Source organism: Microcaecilia unicolor, chromosome 3, assembly GCF_901765095.1.
Source record: "Microcaecilia unicolor chromosome 3, aMicUni1.1, whole genome shotgun sequence".
In the NCBI taxonomy this organism is placed as follows: domain Eukaryota; kingdom Metazoa; phylum Chordata; class Amphibia; order Gymnophiona; family Siphonopidae; genus Microcaecilia; species Microcaecilia unicolor.
This window is the reverse complement of record NC_044033.1, coordinates 235,825,767-235,850,224: the sequence shown is the minus strand read 5'-3', so window position 1 is coordinate 235,850,224 and position 24,458 is coordinate 235,825,767. Positions and strand designations below refer to the sequence as shown.

Sequence of the window (24,458 nt, the reverse complement as noted above, 5' to 3'; positions counted from 1 at the left end):
TTGGATGTCCTGCACTACCTCGCGTAAAGCCCTGAGCTGTTTTACTAGGGAACTCTAACCCTGTATCTGCAGGGAGTCGGGGAAGGAAGGCAGAGGTGGTGGCCTAGCGTACATCATCTCATAAGGGGTGAGACCTGTAGCTTTTGGCGTGCACCTAAGATGCAGCAATGCTAGTGGGAGCAGGTCAGGCCATTTGGCTTTAGCTTCTTGGCATAGTTTAGCAAGCTGGTTCTTCAGGGATCGGTTGGCTCTCTCCACTACCCCGCTGCTCTGGGGTCTCCAGGCACAATGTAGCTTCCAATCGAGGCCCAGTCTAGTACTAAGTTGTTGGGTCACTTCACTGGCAAATGCAGGCCCATTATCAGAGTTGATCTGTTTAGGGAGCCCGTATCGAGGCAAGATGTGGTGAATGAGTAAGGAGGTAACTTCTTTAGCCATCTCTGTCCTAGTGGGTACGGCTTCAATCCATCCGGTATACGTACACACCGCCACGAGGACAGCTTTGTAGCCCCGGGCTGGGGGCATGTGCGTGAAATCTATCTGGCAGACGTGAAATGGGCTGGTGCCCCGAAGGATGTGACCAGGAGCAGGACCTGGTCCTGTCCGTGGGTTGTTCCGGGCACAAGTTGTGCATTGGCTGGAAGCATTCTTGGTCCAGAGGGATAGTTTGTTGACATAATAGGTCTCGAGCAGGCGACCCAAGGCGTCTCTCCCCAGGTGGGTGCGGTTGTGGGCTTCCCTGACCACCGTCCAGGCCAGGGCTTCGGGTATCCATATTCGGCCATCCTGTAGTACCCACCATCCATTTCGCGATTCCAGGCCCTCTTGCCGGGCCCACTCTGTTTCTTGTGGGGCATAGATGGGGGCTTCTGTGGGGAGATGGACGAAAAGCACGGGGTCAGAGGAATGAGGGAGCTGACTTGCCCTTTTTGCTGCATCGTCCGCCCGTTGATTTCCCCGGGCGATGGGGTCCGTCCGGCCTGTGTGAGCCCTGCAGTGTATCACAGCTACTTTCTTTGGTTTCCATACAGCTTCGAGTAGTTGGCAGATCTCCGTGGCATTTGCGAGCCCTTTTCCCTCAGCTGTTAAAAAACCTCTTTCTTTGTACAAGGCACCGTGTACCTGGAGGGTAAGGAAGGCATACTTGGAGTCAGTGTAAATATTCACAATCTTCCCTTCGGCCCAGAGGACAGCCCTAATGAGGGCGATCAATTCGGCTTTCTGGGCTGATGTTCCGGGTGGCAGGGCCATAGCCTCGATCACATGATCCTCTGATACAACGGCATAGCCAGCTTTCCGGATTCCTTCGATCACTTGGCTACTTCCGTCCGTGAACAAGGTGATTCCCCCTTGCCAGGGCTGATCTTTTAGGTCAGGTCTGCTGGAATGTACAGTGGCCATTACCTCTGCACAGTCATGGAATGGGGGTTCCGGGGCTGGGAGAAGGGTAGCAGGATTGAGGTTGGTGGTGTCCTGGATTTGCACCTCCGGGTTCTCGCACAGTAGGGCTTGGTACTTGACTAGTCGGGAGTTAGTCATCCATCGGGGCCCATGACTCTCGAGCAGGCCGCGGATGGTATGGGGCGTAGTCACAAGGAGCGTCTGGCCAAAGGTGAGCTTGTTGGCCTCGTGTATCAACAGGCATGCAGCCGCAATGCTTCGGAGACACCCCGGCCAACCTCTTGCCACATTGTCCATGCCCTTGGAAAGGTATGCTACAGGTCGTTGCCAGGTGCCAACCATTTGGGTGAGGACCCCAAGTGCCAATCCCTTCTTCTCGTCGACGAACAAGTGGAACGGTTTAGTCACATCTGGCAATACGAGCGCTGGTGGGGCCACAAGGGCCTCTTTGAGGTCCTGAAGAGCCTTCAGTTCGTGTTTCTCCCACTGGAGGGTCTGGCCCTCGAGTTCAGGTCCCTTCAGCTTGGTGTACAAGTCCTGGGTCAAAACAGCGAAGTTAATGATCCAGATCCGGCAGTATCCAGCTGCTCCTAGTAACGCACGCAGTTCTTTCTTATTTGCAGGAATGGGTTGGTTGCGGATAGCTTGGGTACGGGGTGTACCGAGCCTTCGGGTGCCTTCTCGGAGGCGAAATCCCAGATACTCGACTTCGATCTCACATATCTGGGCCTTTTTTCGGCTGGCTTGGTACCCTTGAGCTTCCAAGGTTTTCAAGAGGTAAAGGGTAGCTTCTGCACAATCCGTGCATGCTTCCCGGGCTACCAACAGGTCGTCCACGTACTGGACGACCGGCCCATACTCGTCCTGGTAGATCTTCAAGTCTTGGGCAAGTTGGTCACCGAAGAGGGTAGGTGAATTCTTGAATCCCTGGGGGAGCCGGGTCCATGTGAATTGCTGCTTACTCCCAGTCTGTAAGTCTTCCCACGTGAAGGCAAACAACTGCTGGCTAGCGGCAGCAAGAGGGATGGAGAAGAAAGCATCCTTCAGATCAATGACACTATACCACTTGGTTTGGGCTGGCACTTGGGCTAGAATGGAGTATGGGTTAGGTACAAGGGCAACTATGTCAGCCACCTGGTTGTTGACCTTCCTCAGGTCCTGGACGGGTCTGTACTCTGATGTTCCTGGCTTCTTAACGGGCAGCAGTGGGGTGTTCCAAGCAGATCTGGCCGGTTTAAGGACCCCTTGTTGAAGGAGTTTCTGTAGATGCGTTTGCATACTAGGGGATGTGGTACTGTCCTTGGTTGACAATCTGGGCATTTGGTTTGAGTTTGACCCAGATGGGGATGGCGTTGACAGCAAGTCTGCCGGGGTTCACTTCTGCCCACACGCTGGGCACCCCAGCCATGAGGGTTCTTCTCTGCCGTGCGAAAGGGGTATCCTGGCAATAGCGGCAGTCGTCAGGGCCAGCGAATAAGGGGACGTGCAGTCTCCATTCTTCTTGTACAGGGCAGATAAGTGTTACTGGCCGGTCTTCAAACTGGGCTTCTACTTCTCCCGTAGCCTTAAATCTTAGGGTGGCTTGGAGCTTGCACAGTAGGTCCCGACCAATGAGGGGGACTGGACATTTGGGGATGTCTATGAACTGGTGAGACATCATCGTCCCTCCGATTTGGACATGGCGTTCCTTTAGGAGCGGGGCAGTGAGGGATTTTCCAGAGGCTCCCACAATCGGTATGGTTTCCTTCATGGGAGGGGCTATGACAGTGGTGATGACAGATCGTTGGGCCCCTGTGTCTAATAGGACCTTCATTAGTTGTGTCCCCACTCGGATTTCCACCAGAGGGTCAGTGGGGACTCTGCCCTCCCGGTCACTTCATGCGGGATAGCCCCGGGCTGCGTCAAGGGCCATTTGCCATTCCTGTTGCTCAATGTGTCCCCGGCCGCGGCCTCGGCCTCGCTGTCCTTGCCTGGGGCCTCGTGGGCGGTCGACGTCCGCCCCCTCTCGATTCTGATCTCGTGGTTTCTCCGGGCAGTCCGCCCACCAGTGCCCTTCTTGTCGGCAGTTGGCACACTGGTTCCGTCCTATAGGGGATCGCGTTCCTCTACCCCTTCGGCACCTTCCTCTGCCGCGCGGTCTTGATCCCAGGCGCTCTTCCAGCACCGCGGCCAGTACGTCCGCATTCTCACGCATCCGTCTGCTTGCTTCTTTTCGAGCCTCGGATTTCTCCTCCTGATCGTGGTATCCGAACACACGATCGGCTATGGCCTTCAGTTGGCTTATACTCATCCCCTCAAATCCTTCAGTCTTCTGGAGTTTCTTTCTTATGTCCGGTGCTGACTGACTGACAAAGCTCATGACCACTGTGGGGACATTTTTTGGATCTTCGGGATTTATTGGGCTGTGTCTCCTAAACGCTTCCATCAGGCGTTCTAGGAAATCCCCTGGGCTCTCATGCTTTTGTTGGACAACGTTGTGAATTTTTCCCATATTAGTAATCTTCTGTTTGCCTTTTTGTAGGGCCGCTAGATAGGCCTGCTGGTATTGACGGGTGCGGTTTTGACCATCCTCCATCCGATAGTCCCAATCAGGACGTGCGGTGGGCACCTCCCTTCTTAAGCGGTCCTCGATCTGCGCTTCATCCGGGTGGGCTCTCCGGACCGCTTTCTCCATATTCTGTTGTAGCAGGCGGCGTTCTTCAGTGGTCAGGATGTGGGCACTCAACTGCCTGAGATCACCCCAGGTTGGGTTGTAGCTGTATATTATGCCCTCCACCAGTTCTACAAGTTGTTCGGGTTTTTGGTCATAGGAAGGCCCATGCACCTTCCAGTTATATAAGTCGGCACTAGAGAATGGGACGTGACTGTAGACTGTGGACTTGATGGGCTGGCCTCCCGGGGTCGGAGTGTATGTTGTTGATTGTCGGATCGGAAACAGGTCGGTGACATCCACGCTCTTGCTTGGAGGGAGGGTACTTATCGGGCTCGACTGGGAAAATCGGGTTATCGGTTTAGTAACCCTCTGGCTCTTCCTGGAGGTTCCGGGGCCCGTTGATTCGGGAGTACTTTGCCGGGAAGTTTCTTCCGTGTCCGACTCTGGGCCGGAGACCTCGGCGTTATTCTGGCCCTCTGTCAAGTTCGCGAGATTGGGATATATGGGGCTATAGGGAGGGGGCGCTGCCTCCTCCTCGTAGGCCTCTACCGTACTGAGTATAGGGGCCGTCGGAGGAACCTTTTCGGGATTCTGGGGGCCCTGAACTTTCCCTCGGATTTCTTTCGGAGGTCTTGGTCTTGGGAGGGTACTGGAAGTACTGGTAGTACGGGGCGTGGCCTCCGTGTTGGTAGTACAGGGCGTGGCTTCAGTGATGGGGGTGTTCCCTACGGCCTTCGCGACGGCCACGGTTACCGGGGAGTTGGGAATATTGGGCGTGGTATGGGCTTTCAGCTTGGTCTTGCGACCCTTCCTCTGACTTATCACCATAAGGGCGGCCTTTTCCACCTTGTGCTGGGCCCAGACCAGCGGGTTCCGGACTACATCAAGCCACCCCTCCACATATGGGATATCCTCGGGACAGCCTGGATTTCCCTCAACTATAACCACATTCATGACTGCCGTCACTTTCTCGTATTCGAATGACCCTTCCGGGTGGCCAATCGACAAATCTCCCTAACCCGGGCCACATAAACTGACATCGCTGTATCATCCCAGCTTTACTGCATTGTTCCTGGTCGAACACTTCGCTAAAGTGTTCCGTCATTAAGTCTAATGGAGTAGACCCACCCCCGCCCATCCTAACCTGAGTGCCAAAGGATAGGAGACAGACAAAGGGGGAAAGGGGTGGTGGAGGAGTAAGGGGTCTCGTTCCACCGGACACAAAAGGGTCAACAACCGGCCTGACCGGAATGCGGTCGCCCGATCCGAAACTGCAGGCCCACTCACTCAACTTTCATACTCCACAAGAAACCCTCCCGTTCGGTTCCTTCGCAGGGCCTAGTGGGTTTCGGGACCTAGTCCGTATTAACTGGCCAAGAGGGTGATCAAGCCTCTTCTTCGACCCTTTACCCAGAGTATACTCGCCTGTCCGCCGGAGAAGGAAAGAAAAAGAAAAGGTGCCTTGCCGGAACCACACGGCCCCACCGCCAGTCAGCCGGCGTCTATCAGCCCTCCTCCGGGAGATGGATGCTGAAATCAGCAGTGGCCACTTACCACCGTCTCGGAGGGGGGGGGGGGGGGGGCCGATCACCCGACCTGACCGTGGCGGGGGAGGGGAAGAATATAATCTGTTTCCCTCTATATACTCCTGGCTGGCTCGCCAGAAAATGTAACAGAATCTTCGGCTAAGTAAATCAGGAGACAAGAGGCAAATGGTTCTGAAGACAAGGCAGCTTTATTGCTAGCAATGAACAGTACTGAGTTCAGCCTCAGGATACTGCGTCACGAGCGCCACATGACACTCGTTCTTATACAGATTACTGGTCATGCGCATAAAACGCACCATACATCATACATACACATGCGCAGTACAGACACATGCGCAATACATTAGTAGTTCTGTAGTTCTCACAGAGAAAAGATACGTCAGTTTCATAGCTTTCATAGAAATTGTTACTTTGCAAGAAATGTAACTTATTGCAGTGTTCCAGTACATTTACACAATACAGCCTCTATGCATGGATCACGAGACTGCGCTGGCAGAGCCAGCTGCCTTCCCTACAACCCTAAATTGCTGACTACTACAACTTGTTATCTAGCTGCTGGTTAACAAATACATACTACTAGTAAAAGTCTAAACTGCACAGGTTTAAGTCTTAGTCTAGGTTCATTATATAAAAGCTGAGGGTTTGGTACCCAGCAAAGGTGCAAGTGTGAATGCAGAATCCAAATATAAAATCCTGTTAGTGCAAAAGTCCACAAAAGTCCAGATAGAGTAAACAGTATGTAACGCTGTTCATCTAATGCGTCTGCATCCTGTCTCAAACAGTCATCTCTCTAGCTAGCAGGAGCTGGCAGTTGATGGTTAAGGCACAATACAAGAAGATGCAAATGTTCAGTAACCATTCAAGTATAAAAGTATGCCACAAAGAAGGCAAAGTCCATAAGTTGTGTGCAAAGCTTGAGGTTGTCCTGTCAGTCTAGTGATGGCTGCAGGCCGTGAACAGTATTCGCTTGTCCACTCCTACACTCCCTCCCCTTGCAGCCCCACCCTCCACCCACTCATCCATCTCATTCACACCTCCCCTGCCCCTCCCTCCTCCCTCCTTCCCCTCACCCCTGCTCAGAAGCCCTACACATCCTTCCCCCTCCCTAAGAAACTCACCAGAACACTAGCCCCGCATCTAACCTGCTATCTAGTCAAAAACAGTAACTTTGACGTTTGCCACTTAACTCCGTATGAACCAAACTTTGGGGTTTCTTTCGAGTTTAAATCAAAAAAGTCCACATGCTCAAGCCAGCTTCCATGGCAGGGTCCGTCTTAGGTTCCAGCGTGAGGGGCACCCCTTTGTGTAGTGTGCTGTCGTCTCATCAGCCATCTTTGTCCTTCACACTCCGAAGTCCTAAGCATAAAGGGAACTTGTTGCATTTGGAATGTGCAACCGCTTCAACAATGTCCATCCGAGGTCGCATCTCGAAAGCATACACCCAAAGTACTCTGATCTATCCAGGCTCTGTGTCCGGTTCCTGTGCTTCTCCTCTGTTGAGGCGATTCAGGAATGCTCGCACATCTGCCACTTCCGTCAGCAACGTCGCCTGGCCCTCATGCCAAATCCGAAGTTTAGCTGAGTATAGGAGGGAAAAGCGTACCCCTTTCTTATATAGTGCGGTGCATGTTGGTGCCATCGCTTTGCGCAGCATTGCCACCCTTGTGGAGTAGTCATTAAATAGTATCAGACGCTGTCCCTCATATTCCAGAATTGATTTTGTGCGAAAGGCCTTCAACAGCTGTTCTTTCTCCAACCAGTTTATAAAGTGAGCAATTGCGGTCCTGGGCTTGTTCTTGCTCTCCCCTAGCAGTCCAATTCGATGTATTTGGTCGCATTGAAAAATCCTCTCACCCGTCTCCAGCCCCAAGTTTTCAGGCAGCCAGGAGCTGAAAAAATGGTGCAGGCCTTTATCATCCATCGACTCCGGGGGTCCCACAACTCTAAGGTTGTTTCTCCGGCTTCAATTTTCTTGCTCCTCTAGCCTTTCTCTGAGTGCCACCGTTTCTTTCTGTAAGCTCTTTTGGGCAGGGACTGTATATTCTTCATGTTCAATTGTGAAGCGCTGCGTACAACTGGTAGTGCTGTATAAATGATTTGTAGTAGTAGTAGTAGTAGTTCGGTGATTTGGGCCGCCATGTCATGTGATTCATCTTCCTGAGTCGACACCCGTTGCTCCACCGCAGATATTCGCCTGGCATGGGAGTCTAATTTCTCGTTGATTTCTTCTACCGTTGCTTGTATTTTATTCAGTCTGTCTTCTAAAGCCATGGTGACCGTTCGTGATATCTCCTGTGCCCATTCACCTGTTTGCTTCTCTGTCAGTGTTTGCCGGGGAAAGCTGTCCGCCATCTTAGGTGTGCTTATGCGGGAAGCGTCTTTTAGGCCCCACTGGTTCCTCGTGGGTGTTACTTCTGTACACCGCTTCTTTGGTCAACTTCAATGGTCTAGTAGTGATCTCCCAACTTTTCGTTCATCAGATCCGTGTCTGAGTCTGCAAACTACTTGGTTAATGGCAGGTTTGTGCAGATTCTTTGTGGAGCTCTTGTTTCTGCAGCTGCTCAGGTGGCAGGCATCATGTGACCCCCTGGGTACACTTTGTCCCAGCATGATAAGTTCCTAAGGCCTATTGTAATGAAAGTGCTGAGATATACACAAGGCACGGAGATTTTACAGCATGCCAGAATGAAAGCGCCATTGAAACACAAGGGCAATGTTCTACACTTTCACACACATTTGAACATGAATACCATGAAGATCAGAAATCAATTTCTTGCTTTCAGACTCAGACTTCAGGAGATAAATGCTCACTTTGCTCTTTTTTTTCCAGCACGAATGTGAATCTCTTACAACAAATGCACAAAGGAATTTATGCATCCCGACGCACTAGTATGGTATAATATTAAGATAAGTGTGGAGAAGGTTTATCAAAAGTGAAGATTCTAGACTTCAATAAAATAGCTTTGTTTAGATGGGGGATTACCTCAATGAATTATTGTCTGGATGGGAATATCTGAAGTAGTTGGAAAGCAGTGGTTAAAACTGAAAGGATCTATTGTAAGAGCTATTGTAAGGGCAACAAACCTTTTTGTAAGGAAAGTAAATAAAAGTAACAGTGCTGGGACTGCTGCTTTTTTTTTTCTTTTTAATTTTATATTATGTTTTTTATTAAAAGGTTTGTCATACAGATAATACAAAAGTAAACACAAAATCAAACAGAACCCCCCCCCCCGAAATAAACACAAAAAAGATCAGCATAACATAATCAGAGTTCCATGGCAATACCTGGAGACAAATAGCAGGGATACACAAGGTCAATGAGTGCTATGTGGCTCCTGACAAAAGAAGTCTAAATGAGCCCAGGTCCTCAAAACAGACTTAATGTTTCGACGCCTATGGGCCAAAATTGTTTCATATTTCCTGATCACGCATACATAACTCCACCATTCATTATAATTCAGGTACACACTATTTTTCCAATTGGAGACAATTAAATGCAAGGCAACAGCTAGCAGTATGTTGTACAATTTCTTATCAGACTCCAAAAGAGAGATAGTAGGACAAGAAGCTCGTAAGATCACAACCTCATAAGTGAGCACAGTGGACTCAGGCAAATGAAAGATAAGACACATTTTTGTCCAAATAAGTTGCCAGTAAGCTCTGACGTTTTTACAGAAGAAAACCATATGCGCCAGTGAACCATCTCTTTCCTGACAAGACCAGCAATTGAAGTTGACACTCTTAGTAATTCTGGCCACTCGAGCAGGAGTCCAATAGGCTTTGTGGAAGATGAAATATGAGGATTGGGATAATGCTGCTGACTTCGTGGGACACATGGAGTTAACCCAGAAAGTGGACCAATCAAATTCAGTCGCATCCAAACCAAATTCCGCTTCCCAAGACATCCTCAATGGAGCAACTGCATCGGCATATAGATCCTGAAGTTTTTTATATAGCAGAGATGCCTTCTTTCCACCTGATGTAATGGTGTGACAAAAAGAGATAAACTCTAAAGGATTCAACATAAGTGAATTGGAGACCTGACAGGTTGAAATATATGTGGAGATGTCCTTCCATGTGCCAGAATCTAGTAAAGAAACATTATACAATGCAGACAGAGCAGCAGGCGATAACAGAGTACCAGCAACATACAGTTGCGACAGCTGCCATACACCCCTCTCTTGCCATTCCGCTGTTTGAGACTGCAGGAGACCAGCTGGAAAACCAGAGTTATACCAGAGAGATATATCCTCCAAAGAGATAGCACAGATTCCAAGACCAGCTCTAAACGTACGGATATCAGAGGCAGAGGCTTTTAACAGCCGAATGTGTCTGGTATAGGGGTACAAATCTGCATACGGGAGAAGTGATAAAGGGCAAGGATGCACCAACGCTGCCTCAAAAATCTGCCACCGAGGCATGAGATGAGATAATTCCCTTTGGAACCACCTTAAAGACTGGGCAAGCCGAAAGGCCTTGTGATAGTATTTAAAATCAGGAACATTAAGACCTCCCAAGTGTTTCGGTAACTTAAGGTTCTTGAGCGCAATGCGGGGAGGCTTTTGCCTCCATAAAAACTTAATTAGGAGGGAATCAAGCTTGTTGTAGAGTGAGTTGGGAAAGGAGAGGGGGGTCATACTGAAAATGTAATTTAGCTTTGGAGCTAGAACCATCTTGATAGCCTCTACCCTCCCCCACCACATTAGATAAAGCGGAGACCATATATTTAGGATAGAAGCGGTTAAAGATAAGATTTGGTCCTTAATGAGGAACAGACTTTGATCGACAGATTTGGAATACCATACTCCTAAATACTTAAATTTGTGAGGCTCCCAGGAAAATGGGTATTGAGATACCTGAGATCTATGCACTAAGGAATTGAGCGGCATTATGGCTGACTTAGACCAGTTTATTTTATAACCAGACAGAGAGGAAAAAGAATTGATTACTTCCAAAACACTGGGAAGAGAATTTGGCGTGGTATATAGCAAAATATCATCAGCATAGATGGAAAGTTTAAACATCTCCCGTCCAACAGAGACACCAGAAATATGTGAATGAGCTTTAATAGCTATAGCTAGTGGCTCCAAGGCAATGTTAAAAAGGAGAGGTGACAATGGACAGCCTTGTTTAGTGCCTCTTCTGAGAGGAAAAAAGTGAGAATTCAAGTCTTTGCTTAAAGCCCACCTCTTCAATGCTGCGTTCGGCACCTAACCCTTAGCGTTCAGTGAATCCAGACTGCCCCAATTTGACTCCCCCTATCGGACCGACCGTTCACTTGTCCATTAGATTGTAAGCTCTTTGAGCAGGGACTGTCTCTCTTTGTTAAATTGTACAGCGCTGCGTAACCCTAGTAGCGCTCTAGAAATGTTAAGTAGTAGTAGTAGAATTATTACCGCTCACTGAGAACGAGGCCACCGGATTAGTATACAAAACTTTAATCATTTTAATAAAGGATGGGCTAAAATTAAACCAAGCCAAAACATGAAACAAATAAGGCCATTCAATTCTATCAAAGGCTTTCTCGGCGTCAAGTGAAACCGCTAGAAAAGGTTCACGAGAGCCCTCAACATGCGCCAGAATATTCCAGAAAAGTCTAGTTATCACTAGCTAATCTATCTACCGTGAACCCATTTTGATCCCTATGGATTATATCTGGAACAATATGTTGAAGGCGGAGAGCCAAATTTTTTGCATAAATTTTGTTATCTATGTTAATCAGAGAAATAGGTCTATAATTCTCAGCTTTGGATGGGTCTCTGTCTGGTTTGGGTATAACAACAATCGTGGATTGGTGGAAGGAGCCAGATTGACCCTCATACAATAAGAGAGAATTATAGAGGGCTTGCAGCTTGGGCGCCAGAAAATCTGCAAAAACCTCTGATAAAATTCTACAGTGAAACCATCATTTCCAGGCGACTTTCCAGGAGAAAGAGAATGAATGGTATCCTTATGGGAGAATGGTTGTTCTAAAGCATGATTTTGAGAGACATCTATAAGAGGCCTATCAAGATGGTTCCCAAATTCCCCAAAGGGCCCCGCAGAAAATTGAACTTCAGAGTCATATAATTTGTTGTAGTACAATTGGAATTGCTGGGCAATGGCATCATCTTTGACATGTATGACCTCCGAGGAGTCAACAATTTGCGAGATCCTATTCCCATTGGAGCCGACTCTGTGGGTGCTGTGGGTGCTTGAGCACCCCCAATATTGAGAAAATTCCTTGTATGTGTCCAGGGAGGGGTTATTTGCATTGGGCTTAGCACCCCCAATAATTTTGAAAAGTTGGCTCCTATGCCTATTCCTACTTCTTTTAGTTTTCAGGTACTGCGCAAGAAGGTGGCTTGCTTTATTACTCTCAGCATACAATGTGGATTTATGAGCATGAATGAGGTCCAGCGGCTCCTTTGAGAGAGTGGTATTTAAATCATATTTTAATTTCTGCAAACTCAAAAGAGTAGCCGGGTCATTATCTACAATAAACTGATTTTCCAACAGCTTAAGTTTGGCAGTTTTCTCCAACAGGTCCATTCTGCGCCTACGATTGGCCTTGCCAGAATAACTAATGATATGACCTCTGATAGTAGCCTTGAAGGCATCCCACCACAGGAGAGCTTTATGCTCCTCTAGGAGATTAAAATGAAAAAAGTCATCCATTTTGGATTGTATAAATTGAATAAAAACATCATCCTGCAACAGCATGGATTGAAATCTCCAAGACGATTTACTCTGGACTGGTAAGATATCAGCTAACTGAAGAGATACTGGCGAGTGATCAGAGAGAACTCTACTAAGTATCTCAGAATTACATACATGAGGTAGTAAATTGGTGGAGATTAAAAAGTAGTCAATCCGTGAAAAACTGCCATGAGGAGGAGAGTAAAAAGTGAAACCCAGACCTGTGGGATGGAAAACACGCCAAGGATCTAGAAGACCCAGGGTTGTCTTAAGGTCCTGGATCTTATAGAGAGCTTGGATTTTCTGTCCAGAAGAGGATCTTGCACTTGATTGAAATCACCACCAAGGAGGATATGGTCAGATCCAAAGGAAACAATCTCAGAGATTACACTGTGAAAAAACGAGGGAGTGTCGGAGTTTGGGGCATACAAGTTTCCTATTAACAACTGGGAATCCTGCAATTGTAGGTGCACCAATATCCATCTTCCCTCATTATCAGAGCATTGCTTTATAATGGAAAGGGAAAGTGATTTACGCGCTAGAATTGCAACCCCATTCTTTTTAAATGCAGCAGAGGAAGCAGCAACAAGAGAATAGAACTGATCCTGGAATCCAACTACATCCGAGGCCAAGAGATGAGTCTCTTGAACTGAACAATGTCAGCCTGCAGTCTCCCGAAGTACAACAATACCTTCTTACGTTTTATAGGATTGTTTAATCCTTGCACATTAAGAGAAATTATTTTCATTCAGAAAAAGAAAAGTGCAAGTGCAGTGGTAGAGAATATAAAAACTAGAACAGCAGCGGAGAATACTGCAGGGAGAGAAAAAAAAACTACTTATGACAAGAGAAAGAGGCAATGGAGTGACAAATGGTACCAATGGAAGTGCAACCTGCTAGAAAAATCAGGGACCAACAAAAGTACCATTGGGAATGCACATTAACACATTGAACATGCAGTGACTATGTTAATAAAACTATGTAAGCCACATTGAGCCTGCAAATAGGTGTGACAATGTGGGATACAAATGCAACGAATAAATAAATATTGCAGGAGAGAAAAATCCACCTGACAAAGCAACATGGATGACAACACAGGAAATGATACCCAAGAGGGCTCAGACCCTTGGAAAAAGGCACCATGGTAAGCACAGTATGGAAGAGAAAAGGCAAATCAGGCAAAGAGCCTCCAGCAGCACTGCAATAAAGACCCACATACTCAGTGTAGTGAGATGAGACATGAATAACGAGAGTGAAGTTACAAGTATGGGTGAGCATATGAAAACTCTAACTAAACCATCCACAACACCTGCAAGAAAAATAACACTCAAACAGAGAAAAGACTTGTAGTCACAGGTATTGCCATGGAAATTGCATAATAAAAACCATATGAAACATAATTCAAACAGAAAATAACCCCTGAGAACAGAACAAACAATAGAACAGTTGCAAGCAACCATATAATAACAAGAGATCATGGGAGTGGAAAGGAGAGCTGAAGACCACCCCTTCTACAAACAAGAAACTAAGAACTAACATCAAGCAGGAAAAATAAGCCAACAATGAGTAGAATATAGCTAAATAGATTCAGTTCTTCAATGAGTCCAGAAAGGAAGCCAAAAGCTGTGGGTCATCAAAACTTCTGGTGGTGTTGTGCACCGTCACTCGCATCCGTGCTGGGTAAAGAAGCCCATACTGCGCTCAGAGGGCTTTCAGACGATCCCTAAACTGCAGGAAAGCCTTTCTTCATTGAACCGTGGTTTTATTCAGGTCTGGAAAAATAAAAAGTTTCGCACCCTCATGGGCAAGTGGAGCCTTAAATTGAGCTCTCTGCAGGATAAGTAACGCTGTTGGGTACCGAACGAATTTAATCACTATAGGCCGTGGCGATTGTTGATGTGGCCGTTTAAAAGATGGCATTCGGTTGGCCTGTTCAATTTCCAACCGTTGTTCCGCATTAATGTCCAGCAGTTTCGGCAAAAAGGTTTCCAGGAAGGTGCTCAAATTGAGACCTTCTGAGTCTTCCAGCAAGCCAAGCAGCCTAATAGAGTTTCTTCGTAGCCTGTTATGAAGATCTTCGACCTCCCTTTTTAAGAGATCCATGTCCCGGGCTTTCTTTTGTAGATCGAGGATCAGATTTTCCTGCCGCTCGGTTTTGCTCTCGAGCACCGCGGTGCGAGTCTCCTGCTGCTTTTTAACATATTTATAAATGACCTAGAGATAGGAGTAACTAGTGACGTAATTAAATTTGCTGACGTCACAAAGTTATTCAAAGTCGTTAAATCGCAGAAGGATTGTGAAAAATTACCAGAGGACCAAAAGAGACTGGGAGGCTAGGCATCTAAATGGCAGATGATGTTTAATGCGAGCAAGTGGAAAGTGATGCATGTGGGAAAGAGTAACCCGAATTATAGCTACGTCATGCAAGATTCCACGTTAAGAGTCACTGACCAAGAAAGGGATCTAGGTGTCGTCGTTAATGATACGTTGAAATCTTCTGCTCAGTGTACTGCTATGACTAAGAAAGCAAATAGAATGTTAGGTATTATTAGGAAAGGAATAGAAAACAAAATGAGGATGTTACAATGCCTTTGTATCGCTCCATTGTGCGACCGCACCTCAAATATTGTGTTCAATTCTGGTTGCCGCATCTCAAAAAAGATATAATGGAATTAGAAAAGGTGTAGAGAAGGGCGACAAAAATGATAACGGGGATGGGATGACTTCCCTATGAGGGAAGGCTAAAGCGCCTAGGGTTCTTCAGCTTTGAGAAAAGGCAGCTGAGAGGAGATATGAAAGAGGTCTATAAAATAATGAGTGGAGTTGAATGGGTAGACATGAAGCATCTATTTACGCTTTTGAAAAATACTAGGACTAGGGGGCATATGATGAAGCTACAAAGTAGTAAATTTTAAATGAATCGGAGAAACCTTTTCTTCACTCAACGTGTAATTAAACTCTGGAATTCGTTGCCAGAGAATGTGGTAAAGGCATTTAGCTTAGGAGAGTTTAAAAAAGGTTTGGATGGCTTCCTAAAGGAAAAGTCCATAGACCATTATTAAATTGGACTTGGGGAAAATCCACTACTTCTGGGATACGCAATATAAAATGCTTTGTACATTTTTGGGAACTTGCCAGATATTTGTGACCTGGATTGGCCAATGTTGGAAACAGGATGCTGGGTTTGATGGACCTTTGATCTGTCCCAGTATGGCAATACTTATGTACTTAAGTACTTACATTAAACTATTAGAGCAAAAATAGCACTATTACAATTGTAGGATAGAGAAACAAAAGTAAAAGAAGAAATGTAGGCTAAACTTATCTGCTCACAGCTGACTGAGGTACCGCATTATGAATTAGTATTATTGAATTAGATCCAATACTCTGTAATGCTTTTCTATCATATATCTGGTCAGAACTATCATTTGCTTATTTATAAATTCCAGCTTAAATCTCATTATTTTGAATTAGGTAATGGCATGGGGTGACAGGGAGACTGGGAACTCAGCAGCCTCTTAATTTCTTGTGACCTTCTGCTTTTTTTTTGTATGAATTAGTACAGTTCTTTCGATTGATGGTATTTTTTTCAATGATTTTACTTTGGATTTCATGTTTTTATGTTAAGCTGTTAGACCTGCTTTTGATAAACAGCATAGCATATGGAAACAATAAACATAAGTCTTTTATTTAAATTAACCACCTTGTTTACTAAATCACAGTAGTGGGTGTAGCATGGCAATGCCGGCATAGTCCGTTCAAAGTGAATGGGCTGCGCCGGCATTAGCGCATGGCAGCCACTAACGCAGCTTAGTAAACAGCGGGGTAAATGTTTATTGAAATAAAGCAGTACACATTACCCCCCCAGATTCTATATATGGTGACTAAGTTTTATTTATTTATTTGGATTTATCACCTTTTTGAAGTAATTCACTAAAGGCAGTGTACAGTAAGAATAAATCAAACAAGAGCAATAGGCAATTACAGCAGTAAAAATATTCAAATAACAATACAAAGTATGGCATAATATACTACTTACAGTGTCAACACAATATGTAATAGAACATTTTAATTGACAGTGAAAGGTATAAGCAAACATGGAACATACAGATAGGTGGGAGAATAAGAAGAGTTAGATAGTAAGGTGACTAAGTTGCACATGAGGTCAGAGCAGTGGTGTGCTGGTAAATGTTTAACAACAGGCTCTCTCTCCGGTCCCCCTCTGCGCCCCCCATCCCCCTCTGCGCCCCCCGTCCCCCTCTGCACCCCCCCCCCCAAATTCCAGAGCTGGCTATAGCCGGGGAGAGAGCCTGGGGAGGGGGGTGGCAATGCATTACTCCAGGAAAAGAAAATTAAAATGATCCCAGGTTCCAATCTAATTCATGTTTAATGTGTGATAAAATGCCATAAATAAGTAAATAAATATAAACTTTTAATGTTGAGCACCTGATTCTCAAAGTGAACATATTCCAAACACTATAATGAAAATAAAATGATTTTTTCTACCTTTGTTGTCTGGTGACTGTTTTTCTGATCATGCTGGCCCAGTATCCGATTCTGCTGCTATCTGTCCTCTTAACTCCATTTCCAGGGATTCCTTTCCATTTATTTCTTTCCTTTCCTCCTTTCTTCTTCATTTCTGGTCCTCAGCTTCTGCCTATTTTCTTCATCCATGTGCAGTTTTTCTCCTCTCTTCCTTTTCCCTCATCTCATCTCCTTCCTCACTCTTCCCTCCCCTCCATTCATGTCCAGCATTTTTTCTCTCTCCCCTCCTCTCCTCTACCCTCCATCCACCCATGTCCAGCGACCCTTCTCTCCCCCTGCCCTGCATGCACCCATACCCAGTGACCCTCCTCTTCCCTGCCCTCCATGCACCCTACCACTACTACTACTATTTAGCATTTCTATAGCGCTACAAAGCATACGCAGAGCTGCAGAAACATAGAGCTTACAATCTAGTAGAAAAAAAATAAAGCAAACAAATCAGTTAATGTAGAGGAAAGAGGAGAGGAGGGTAGGTGGAGGCAAGTGGATTCAAGTGGTTACGAGTCAAAAGCAATGTTAAAGAGGTGGGCTTTCAATCTAGATTTAAAGATGGTCAAGGATGGGGCAAGACGTAGGGGCTCAGGAAGTCTATTCCAGGCATAGGGCGCAGCAAGACAAAAGGAGCGAAGTCTGGAGTTGGCAGTAGCGGAGAAGGGAACAGATAAGAAGGATTTATCCAGGGAACGGAGTGCACGGGAAGGGGTGTAGGGAAGGACGAGTGTGGAGAGATACTGGGGAGCAGCAGAGTGAGTACATTTATAGGTTAGTAGAAGAAGTTTGAACAGGATGCGAAAACGGATAGGGAGCCAGTGAAGTGACTTGAGGAGAGGGGTAGTATGAGTAAAGCGACCCTGGCGGAAGATGAGACGGGCAGTAGGGTTTTGAACCGACTGGAGAGGGGAGAGGTGACTAAATGGGAGGCCAGCAAGAAGCAGATTGCAGTAGTCCAAACGAGAGGTGACAAGGGTGTGGATGAGGGTTTTGGTAGAGTGCTCAGAAAGAAAGGGGCGGATTTTACGGATGTTGTAAAGAAAGAAACGACAGGTCTTGGCGATCTGCTGGATATGAGCAGAGAAGGAGAGAGAAAAGTCAAAGATAACCCCAAGGTTTTGAGCTGAGGAGACAGGGAGAATGAGAGAGCCATCAACAGAAATAGAAAATGGGGGGAGCGGGGACGTGGGTTTGGGGGAGAAAATGAGAAGCTCGGTTTTGGTCATATTTAATTTCAGGTGGCGTTGAGACATCCAGACAGCAATGTCAGACAAGCACGCTGAAAGTTTGGTTTGGGTGCAAGGTGAGATATCAGGGGTAGAAAGGTAGATTTGGGAGTCATCAGCATAGAGATGGTAGGAAAAGCCATGGGATGAGATTAATGAACCAAGGGAAGAAGTGTAGCTAGAAAAGAGGAGGGGACCAAGAACAGAACCCTGAGGTACGCCGACAGGCAGAGGGATAGAAGTAGAAGAGGATCCACCAGAGTGAACACTAAAGGTGCGGAGGGAGAGGTAGGAAGAGAACAAGGAAAGGACAGAGCCCTGGAATCCAAGTGAGGACAGGGAAACGAGAAGTATGCTGTGATCGACAGTGTCAAAAGCAGCGGAAAGATCAAGAAGAATGAGGATGGAATATTGATTGACCTCTGGATTTAGCCAGTAATAGGTCATTGGAGACTTTAGTAAGCGCAGTTTCGGTTGAGTGGAGAGGGCGAAATCCAGATTGTAGTGGGTCAAAAATAGCATGTGAGGAGAGAAAATCAAGGCAGCGGCGGTGAGCAGCACGCTCAAGTAATTTGGAGAGAAAGGGAAGGAGGGAGATGGGTCAGTAATTAGAGGGACAAGTAGGGTCGAGTGAAGGCTTCTTAAGGAGAGGTGTGACCTCAGCATGTTTAAAGGCAGCAGGGACAGTCACAGTGGAAAGTGAGAGGTTGAGAATGTGACAGATAAAAGGAGTAAGAGCAGGAGAGATGGCATTAAGAAGGTGGGTGGGAATGGGATCAGAGGAACAGGTGGTACATTTTGAGGAAGAAAGGAGAAGTGTAGTTTCCTCAATAGTAACTTCAGGAAAGAAGGAAAGGGAATGAGGGGAAGGAGAGAGAGGGGAACGGACTAGTGGAGGGAGAGGTGGCAAGGTAGAGAATGCAAGGTTTTTCTTTTGAACCTTGTTGTGAAAGAATTCAGCAAGGGTCTGAGGAGATAATGAAGGGGGAGTTGGGGGAGGGGGCACCTTGAGGAGAGAGTTCAATGTGGTGAAGAGAAGTTGAGGGTTAGAGCCAAGAGTCAGTTGGATATAATAATTCTGTTTGGCGGATAAAAGAGCAGATTGGAAGGAGGTCAGCATGAACTTAAAGTGTAAGAAATCAGCAAGGGCCCGAGATTTCCACCAGAGGCGTTCAGCGGAGCGGGTACAGGAACGTAGGTAGCAGATATTAGAAGTCAGCCAAGGTTGGGGTTTTGTACGCCTTATAGGGTGGGTCATCAAAGGTGCAAGAGTGTCTAAGGCAGATGATAGAATATTGTTGTAAGAAGAAATAGCCTCGTTGACAGACGTAGATGGTGCCATAGTTGAGAGGAGGTTTGAAACATGGGAGGATAGAGATGAAGGGTCAATACCATGAAAATCCTAGATAAATTACATAAGATAGGACGGGACTGGGAGGGAGGAGATTTAAGTGTGAAAGTTATAAGATGGTGGAAGAGCAGAGGCAAGGAAACTAGAGGGTGAACAGTTGGAGGAGAAGATAAGATCAAGACAGTGACCATTTTGATGAGTGGGGGAGGTGGAGCATAGTTGGAGGTTAAAGGAGGATGTTAATGCGAGTAACTTGGAAATATAAGAGTTAGAAGGATCATTAGCAGGAATATTAAAGTCACCAAGGATGAGAGAGGGGGAGGAAGAATCATGGAAGAAGGCAAGCAAGGCATCAAAGTCACTGAGAAAGGATGAAAGGGACTTATCAGGGGGACGATAAATGACCGCTATTCGAAGAGGCAGAGGAGAGAAAAGGCGGATAGAGTGGACGTCAAAAGAGGAAAAACAGTGAGATTGAGGTGGAAGAAGGGGTTGAAATCTGTAGGAGGGAGAGAGAAGTAATCCAACACCGCCCCGCGGCCAGCAGGGCGAGGAGTATGTGAAAAAAGATAACCGCCATAGCAGAGGGCTGCGACTGAAGCAGAGTCATCAGGGCAGAGCCAGGGTTCTGTTATGGCGAGGAGGTGACGTGAGATAAAGAGGTCATGAACATATGGGAGTTTGTTGGAGATAGAGCAGGCATTCCAAAGGGCGCAAGAGAAGGGCAGAGAAGAGGGGAGTAGAGGAATAGTGATGAGGTTAGAGAGGTCACGGTGAGATCTGTAGAGTTGGGATAATAGTTAGTGAGGAGGGCCAAGATTGGGATTTATGTCACCGGCTGAGAGTAAGAGAAGGAGTAAAAGAGAAAGGAGGAGAGTAGGAGAGGTGTGGCCATGAAGGTGTCGAAGGTGAGAGGTATTTAGGTGAAATGGGGAAGGCAAAATGGAAGGAAGAAAGTGATGAAGATTAAAAGCTAAGAGGGAGGAAGAGGGTAGGAGAGATGGTGAGGTGATAAAGTCGATGGATGGGCAGTGAGTTCCTGTAGTGGAGAGAAGTAGGGGGTGAGGGAAAAGATTAGGAAGGGACAGGGCAAGGAAGAGAATGTGTATAGGGGCCATAGCGTGATTCAGAATTAGGTATAATTGGGTGAGGTCAGTAGTGACTGGGAGAAAATAGATGTAAAGAGAAAAATGCAACGGCGCGCGGCACCAAGAGCGGAGGCCCTGAGTGGATCGGAGTGGACCTGGGAGTCACCACGGAGAAGGCTGTAAAGGATATGCAGATGAGCTGCAAGTCCTCCACAGCACCTGAAAGGCAGCCGGTGGTAAAGCTGGGCACCTCTCAGCTGAGGAAGGCTTACCAGGGGTTAGGCTGAAGCCAGCATTCCTACCCCTGAGGGTCGCCTGATCCTAGCCAAAACGCACGTGGAAACCCTGGCACTTGGAGCGAGGGCCCTGGGAAGATCAGGGTGGACCTGGGAGTCACCCCATATACAGCTGTGAGGAAATGCAGAAGGGCTGCAAGTCCTCCACAGCACCTGGTGGGAGCACTGGGCACCAAGAGCGGAGGCCCTGATTGGATCAGAGTGGACCTGGGAGTTACCCCGGAGAAGGCTGTAAAGGATATGTAGATGAGCTGCAAGTCCTCCACAGCACCTGAAAGGCAGCTGGTGGTAGAGCTGGGCACCTCTCAGCTGAGGAAGGCTTACCAGGGGTTAGGACGAAGCCAGCATTCCTCCCCCTGAGGGTCGCCATACCCGGCGACCCTCCTCTCCCCTGCCCTGCATACACCCATACCCTGTGACCCTCCTCTCCCCTGCCCTGCATGCACCCATACCCAGCGACCCTCCTCTCCTCTCCCCTGCCCTGCATGCACCCATACCCAGTGACACATCTTTCCCCTGCCCTCCATCCACCCATGTCCAGCAGTGACCCTGCTCTCCCCTGCCCTGCATGCACCCATACCCAGTGACCCTCCTTTCCCCTGCCCTCCATCCACCCATGTCCAGCAATGACCCTCCTGTCCCCTGCCCTCCATCCACCCATGTCCAGCAGTGACCCTCCTCTCACCTGCCCTGCATGCACCCATACCCAGCGACCCTTCTCTCCCCTCCATCCACCCATGCCCAGTGACTCCCTTCTCTCCCCTGCCACCCCTCCCGAGTTGTTCACCGGTGACTTCTCCTCTCTCCCTCCAGATCCATCCCTCACCGACCTGTCCTTGAATTCTTCAGGGCAGGCAGTCTTGCCTGCCCGCTACCAGTACTGACTCTCCCCTGCCAGTTCGTGCTTCAAAATGGCCGCAAGACTTCAGCAGAACCGGCAGGGGAGAGTCAGCGCTGGTAGCGGGCAGGAAAGACTGCCTGCCCCGAAGAATTAGAAGAGTCAGGTCGGTGACGTGAGGGATCGGAGCGGGCGATCGATTGATCGGGCGGGCGGAAGGAGAGCTGGCTCACACTAGGGAACAACCGGCTCGCACGTCGGTACAAAATTTAACAACCGGCTCTTGCGAGCCGGCTCCAGCACACCACTGGGTCAGAGAGATGGTTAGCATATAGATAGGTAAGAGAGTAAGAAAAGTTAGAAAATAAGGTGACTAATTTAAGGAGACGTGCATATGAGGTTAGAAAGATGGCTACATTTTATATCAGCTAGAATAGGAGTGGATAAACATGACCTGCTGCAGTATGTGTGTGAAACTAAATGTTAGTTACTTCATCCATTAAAGGCCTTGTCAAAGAGCCAAGCTTTCACTTGCTTCCTGAAGTAGAGATAGTCTTGGGTTATGCGGAGCCTTTCAGGCAGTGCATTCCAGAGTGTGGGGGCTGCTCCAGAGAAGGCTCGCTTGCAGGTATCATGGTTAGTGATAGTAATGGCGTGGTGTCCTTTGCGGTGTGTAGAGGATCATCCTATTCTTCACTCAGGCCAATTTCCTTTAAGGGCCTTGAAGATCGAAGATCAGACATAGAGTTTTAAATTTAGCCCTGTATTGTACTGGTAGCCAATGAAGTCTTTGTAAGAATAGTGTGATGTGGTTCCGTCACTTGCAACCTTCTATGAGTCTTGCTGCAGCATTCTGAATCAGTTGAAGCTGGTGCAGGCCCTTTGTAGTCAGACCATTGTATAGTGCATGGCAGTAATCCAGTCTTGATGTTATCATGGCATGCACAACTGCAATAAGAGTTACCTTCTCGATGTAAGGAGAGAGACAGCATAACCGTCGCTAATAGTAGAAGCAGCTCTTGAAAGTTGCTTGGATTTGGGGAATCAGAGTAAGTGTTGAATCTAATTGTATTCCAAGGTTCCTGAATTGTGATTTGAGGGGGAGTTCGTACTTTCCAAAAGAGATTTTGATGTCAGGTATGTATCCACTTGTGTTAGGGACAAAGAGAACCTCGGTTTTACTTGGTTTCAGGCAAGGTTTGTTGGGTTTAGCCCATTTTTGAATTGATATTAGACAGGTAATCAGTTTATTCAAGGCTGTGGGTAAGTCAGGTTCAATGGGTATGAGTAGCTGCACATCATCCACGTAGATGTAGAACTGAGTGTCCATTGACCGAATCAGCTTAGCAAGTGGCTTGAGGTAGATATTGAACAGAATAGGTGACAGAATCGATCCTTGTGATACCGCACAGGCCAGTGCCCATGTTGGCGATGAGTTGCTGCCAAACATTATGCATTGATGCCTGTCTGATAGATAGGATATGAACCAGCAAATACTGTTCTACTGATACCTGTTTCATTCAGTCGTGTTATCATGATATCATGATCCACAGTGTCAAAAGCTGCTGAGAAATCTAGAAGAACTTACATCGAAGCAAATTCTCTGTCTCGGTTTCTGTGAAAATCATCTAGCAGGAATACAAGAACTGTTTCTGTTCCATAACCAGGTTGGAATCCACATTGACACGTATCTAGCCAGTTTCTCTCTTCTAGCCACTCATTAAGTTGAACATAGACTGTTTGTTCTATAAGTTTCCCTAGAAATGGGATGTTGGATACTTTCAAGTTTGTCCTGGTTAAGGTTGTTTTTCTTTAGCAAAGGGTGAACCACTGCCCTTTTTAATGCTGTTGGTAGTTGCCCATTAGAAAGAGAGGCATTCATAATTTTTGTGGGGCTTTCTATGAGGCCTTTACTTGCTTGCTGCACTAGCTTTAATGGGCAGGGGTCAAGGGAGCAGGTAGTTGGTTGAAGGTCTCTTAGGATTTTGTCAAGGCTCTCTTCTGGCATTGGGTTAAAAGTGTCCCATCTGTCTCTGTCAGGAGGGAGTGAGTTTGTGCACTCCGGGTGGGATTGTCTGCAAATCCTGGTGAAGACTTTTAATTTTGTTGGCAAAGTATGCAGCAAAATCATTGCTGTTCAGTTTAGACTGGGCAGGCTGGTTCTGTTGTGGGGGTTGCAGTAGGCTGTTTACTATATTCAAGAACTGCTTGGTTGAATTGGCAGCCTGTGGAATGCATTGAGAGAAATATTGCTTTTTGGTTGCTGTTAAGCCTTGGCAGTACTTTGTCATGTGCTTCCTACAATTTAGCCTGTCTTCATCCAGGCGAGATTTACATGCAATTTTGGCAGTCGAGTTGTACACATATCTTAATTAACAATCATTCAGCACCAATAAATGGACCCTATCAAGAACTTAATGACACTAATTGCCAATAATTAGAATTTATGTGCACACTTGCTAAGCGTATTTTATAAAGTAATACTCATAAATTCTGGAATGTGGAAAACAACAAAGCAGATTAGTGGTAGATGTACACAATCTTTATTAATAGAATTGCATTAAAAACATAAATGCCTGACACAGGCTGTGTTTCGCCCAGCAGGGCTGCGTCAGGGGCTACTGAATGATCCTTACTATGAAATTCTTCTAAAAACATGTTTGTTCCAACAATGTTTATCAACTGTTCAGAAGTCAGAAAAAACCAGCTCAGATCAAATTTGTATAACTGAGAGACGACCCGTGATACAGCCAGCATTGTATGGTAGAAGATTTCCCTGGTGTATCCTGTTTGACTTTGCCACTTACACCTGTGTCGGGCATTTATTTTTTTAATGCGATTCTA

At 46.8% G+C, this 24,458-nt stretch overlaps 1 protein-coding gene across 1 annotated transcript in view; it reads left to right on the top strand.

Moving 5' to 3' along the window:
- LOC115464451 (vomeronasal type-2 receptor 116-like) overlaps positions 1 to 24,458 on the top strand; it is a 117,213-nt gene that overhangs the window by 14,597 nt on the left and 78,158 nt on the right. The gene's annotated exons all lie outside the window — the stretch shown is intronic.